Consider the following 5,495-nt stretch of genomic DNA (forward strand, 5'->3'; position numbering starts at 1 on the left):
CAAAACTCATGGATTTTTTACTTTACAACCCCCAACACTATTGGGATGGCCAAGAGAGTACCAGTATTTCAGGGTCTCACCAGCACCATAGCATTGAACTGTCAGCCCAGGTAGCTAAGAATTGTGGGAGTCCCTTTTGGAAATCCCTTTTTACTTGGAAATCATAAAAGGTCTTTTGTTTTGCTTTGTTTTGTTTTTGGGCCACACCCAGTGATGCTCAGGGGTTACTCCTGGCTATGCGCTCAGAAATGCTCCTGGCTTGGGGGACTATATGAGATGCTGGGGATCGAACCCAGGTTCATAGTGGGTCAGTCGCATGCAAGGCAAATGCCCTACCATTGCACTATTGCTCTGACCCCCTAAATGGTCTTAAACACTCCAACTGGGATCAGTTTTTAAGACCAAGTGACTGTTTGTCAGATAATCTGAGAATTGTGTGGGGTCCTTTCTGGTCACAGCTATGTTTGGGGGTTCCTCTGGTAGAAACTCTCCCTGTTCCTACCCCCACCTCCCTGAACCTTTGTTTCAAGGATGGGAATGAGGTTGAGCTTTAGCCTGAAGCCTCCCACTTAGTTACACAAATTCCAAATAAACCTCCCCAAGGATGGGGCCAGAGCAATAGCACAGAAGGGGGGGCATTTGCCATGCACAAGGCCCACCTGGGTTCAATCCCCAGCACTCCATATGGTCCCCTGAGCCTACCAGGAAGATCCCAGAGCTCAGAGCCAGGAGTCAGCCCTGAGCACTGCCAGGTGTGGCCCCAAAACAAAAACAAAACAAAACTCTAGGAGAAATTCCTCCTCCATAGTGGCTCGCTGGGGTGGCAGGAAGGCTAGTTTTCTTCTGTCTGGGCTGAGGAAGCAGCCGGGCTTTCTATCCTGAGACTGGGGCAACATGGAGAAGAGAGAAATGAGAAATAGAAGCCCAAATCCCAACTTCAAGCCTAGAGGAGTCTGGAAGAAGAGAGTGATACAGGCCGGCAGGATGCATCTTGGTCTTGGCTTTGTTGTATTTTGGGAGGCTCTTCAATTCTGCCACAAAATTGAAAACAAACAAAATTGCAAACTAATGAAACCCCCATTCTGCTTCTTTGCACCTTGGCTCTTTCTGCGGGGTGCTTTGTAGAGGTGTTGAGGGGGTGTGGCCAGTGTCCTTCCCCCGCCCCCCCAATCAGCCGCCAGAGGAGGAACAGTTTTAAGGTCACGGGGCAGAGCTGGGCTGGGCATCCTGACCCAGGCAGGCAGCAGTGGGCAAGCCAGTGCCATCTGTTACCGCCTGCAATGTATGAGCACATTAGCACATGGCCTGCCAGCACACTCGACTTTGTTCTCTGGGCCCAGTTCCTTCAGCCGACCTCAACAAAGGGGACAGTTTTGCATTAGGGATAAATACAACCAGTGAGAATTCTCCCCCTCCAGCGCCCTCTCCCTTTGTGATAGGACACGGTTGTTTTGTGGGAGTTGCTAATTGCCTGGAGATAGCTTTTTTCCTCTTGCTTTCAGATATGCTCCTCATGGGAAAGATTCATCAAATTGAATCCCCACCCCCCCCTCTCCTGTCTCTCATCTAGTTGAATCTCTCGCTCTCTCTGACTTTGTCTCTGCCTTTTTCTTCCTTTGTCTCTCCCCCACCTCTCTCCACCCATGGAGTTGGTCTCCTAAGGGATTAGAGCAAATTGTCCAGCTTAATGTTAAGGTCAATCTAGGCCTCAAGGTCTAGATTCTAATTGGACTCGAAGACTCACCCCAGGGATTCAGAGCAGCAGGAGAAAATGCAACAGCATTAATAACTCCAAGACAGGAGCAGCTTTAAGACCTTGTAAGCTGGTACACCGGGGGGAGTTTGGGAGAAGTCGCAGCTTTAATCATTTGTAAGACATAATAGAAGTTGCATCCTTTTTTAGGGGGAGGTGTCACACCTGGCAGCTTGGGGTTATTTCTGGCTTTGCACTCAGAAATCACTCCTGGCAGGCTCAGGGGACCACATGAGATGCCGGGAATCAAACCAGGAACAATCCTGTGTTGGCTGCGTGCAAGGCAAACTCCCTACTGCTGTGCTATTGCTCTGGCCCCAGAAGTTGCAGTTTTAATCATTTATAAGATGTTGTAGCTATAAGCAAACTCAAAGTTACAGTTCAGTAAGGTGAAAAATATCACTTTAGTTTGTGTGTGGGTCCCAAGTGATAAACTCTTGCAGAAAATTCTTTTCCTGGTACTGGTGGTTTATATAATGTTAGTTGCACCAGATAAAACTCTTCTGTTGTGTCGGAGAATCAGGAACTTCTCAGACTTCCTACCTCCCATCTAAGAAAAGGCCAGTGACAAACTCTTCTATGCATTTTCTATGCACTCAAGAACTCCTCCTTAGGTTTTTATGTTCCATGATAGAGAGAATGGTGAACTGTATCTACCTCTCATGGAGCTTATATTTCTCTGAGGACAAGATACTATGAGCAGGAAAGTAGCAAGTCAAAGATCCACATAGAGAGGAAGAAAATTTTTACTGAGTCCTGGATTCCAGAGAACTTTGGATACCAACGTTGAAGAGAATGCCCAGGGATTAGGGTGCTTGCCATATGTGGTCACTCTGGGTGTGATCCCTGCCACATGGTCTCCCAAGAACCAAAATCAAAATGAATGAAAAAATAGGTGTAAAATATTTTGAAAGAATCCCTCCCCTAGGGTTTCCCTTCCCCCAAGTTCAATTTCAATCAGAAAAGATCAGTTGACCAAGCCGATGTTTTAGGGTAGTTTCTTTTTTTTTTTTTTTTTTTTTTTTTTTTTGGTTTTTGGGCCACACCCAGCAGTGCTCAGGGGTTACTTCTGGCTGTGTGCTCAGAAATAGCTCCTGGCAGGCACGGGGGACCATATGGGACACCGGGATTCGAACCAACCACCTTTGGTCCTGGATCGGCTGCTTGCAAGGCAAACGCTGCTGTGCTATCTCTCCGGGCCCTTAGGGTAGTTTCAAAGCCCCAAAATGTTACAAAGAAACATTTTCCTTTTGGTTCTCTGTGTGCTCCCAGGCTGGTGGAAGAAGGAGAGGGGCACACATATGGATATGGAAAAGACTGAGCATGCAGGTTGAGTGTTGAGGTTATGGGGTATCATTTCATATCAAGGGGGTCCCCTTGATGTATCTAGAATCCTCACTGTCTAGTTTAATGTCCACTTCTTGGGGTGGGACACAGCCAGCAGTTCTCAGAAGTTATTCCTGGCTCTGTGCTCAGGAATCACTTCTGGTAGGCTCAAGGAACCTTATATGATGCCAGAGATCAAACCTAGGTCAAGTGCATGCAAGGCAAACACCCTACCCTGTGCTATCACACATAGTTAGTGTGTGATATTACATCACTAAGGGCATTTGCCTTGCACACGGCTGACCCAGGATGGTCCTGGGTTTGATCCCCAGTGTGCCAGATGGCCCCCCAAGCCAGAAGTGATTTCTGAGTGCATAGCCAATAGTAACCCCTGAGCATCATGGGTGTGGCTCCAAAATAAAACAAAACAAAAATAAAAATGAAAACCATCTCCTACCAGACTTCCCACCAAGGTTTGTTTTTTTAGGACTCCAATACATAGACCGGTGAGGGGGTGTCTGAGCCTCTGAAGGTACTAGACACACTCAAGGGTCCTTGACACAGAATTGTCAATGGCAGGAAGAGCCCAGGTGCTCTTTTTCCTGCATCTGGACTTTGTTATTGTGGAACACAATGATGGAACATGGCTTGGGTTGCTTTTTGTCAACCTTTTCACCTTGTGGGGTACATTTCTGGAGCCCCAGGAAGGTTTAATGACTTACATTAGAGCACCCAGCCTGCTCAGATAACAGGATGTGTCAATCCTGAGTCTAGACTTGTTTTCAGCAGGGCAGATTAAATACAAGAGTTCAGGTTTCTACTCAGAAGTGACTGGGATTTTAGTAGATGGATGGTTCAATTTAGTAGAGTAGAGAATCCAAGAGAATATCATTCAATTTTGGTAAGGCCTGAAGGACTGATCCATGGTACAAGATGGAGGAGCTTTGGACTACCATGTCAGGGCTTGGGAGTCAGCTCAGGAGACCAGTGCTAGCTTTGCAAGCAGGAGGTCTGAGTTTGAGTCATTGTGCTGCTGGTCCCCCAAGTGACCCCAAAAAAGATAAAAAGAAAAAAAGAGAAGGATGAAAAGGAGTAGAAAAAGGAAGAGCAGGAAGTAAAGGAGGAGGAGGAGGAGAAAGAAGAGAAAAACGTATGGTTCCCTTTACATAAAACACAGATAAGGGGGAAACTCTCAAGGTGGTTTCCTGGCTAGGAAGTGGCCTGACTGTGTCTTAGACACTGATGCAAAATTCTGAGACTAGAGACACTGTGACACAATGCTCTGAAACTAGAGACAGTGATACAGTGTTCTGGAGTTATATAATGTTCTGGCACAAGAGACAGTGATACAATTTGGAACTAGAGATAGTAAAACAATGTCCTGCAACTAGAGACATAGAAATACAATGTTCTGGAACTAAACATACAGTGATACAAATTTCTAGAATTATACACATTGATACAATGTTCTGGAGCTAGAGACAGTGATTTAGTGTTCCTGTAACTAGACACAGTAAACAATGTTCTGGAACTAGACACTGTAATATGTGCTTCTGGAACCAGAGACTCAAGAGACACAATGTTCTTGAGCTACAGACACAGTGACACAATATCCTGGAACTAGAGGCACAATCATACAATTTTCTGGAGCTACAGACATGGTGATACATGTTTAGGAACTAGAGACAGTGATGTAAATTTCTGAAACAGGACATGGAACTGGAGACAGATAATACTATGTTCAGGAGGTGGCCAGACACTATGTATGTCACTGCACTGGTCACCTGAAACGGTCAGTTTTCTGTTCCCAGACCTCAGGGAAATAAAAGAATGTAATGAAACTAATGGGTTGAACAGGAACGTGTGGGGTGATGACAATCAGCCTTCATTACTTATGGGGGGTTGAAAAGAATGACTAAGGGTGACAAGGAAATTGAGTCTTTGGAGAGTAACTGGTTTCTGCCTCCCCCACCCACTGGGCTGTACCAAGACATTTTTTGCCTGTTCTAGTTGATTGGTTCTTTTCCTGTCTGTCCAGCTCAATCCTGGAGCTGCTCAAATACCATATAGACCTACATTGCTGGGAGAGTTCAGAGCTGGGGGGTTAGATGGAAACACTTCCTCCAGTCCAGCACTAATCTGTTCCCATGGGTTTCCCACTCTAATGCCAGGGCAAGGCCAGCCCTTGGCCATCCAGCTGACTTCATGCACTGGGCTCAGACCAAGGTTTGGGCAGCCTTGGGAGTCAGGCATGTTTCTGTGTGTGTGGTGGATATTTTTCCTTCCAGGTTCAGAATTTTTCCTTTCAGGTCCCACTGTTGGGAAATGCCCAGTTCTGGTCTGTAAAAGCCTCTCTGCACTCTGCAGGACAAAGACATCACCCCCGCCATAATACACCAAGTAGCTGGACTTGCAG

Source organism: Suncus etruscus, chromosome 13 (assembly GCF_024139225.1).
Source record: "Suncus etruscus isolate mSunEtr1 chromosome 13, mSunEtr1.pri.cur, whole genome shotgun sequence".
Taxonomy (NCBI): Eukaryota; Metazoa; Chordata; class Mammalia; order Eulipotyphla; family Soricidae; genus Suncus; species Suncus etruscus.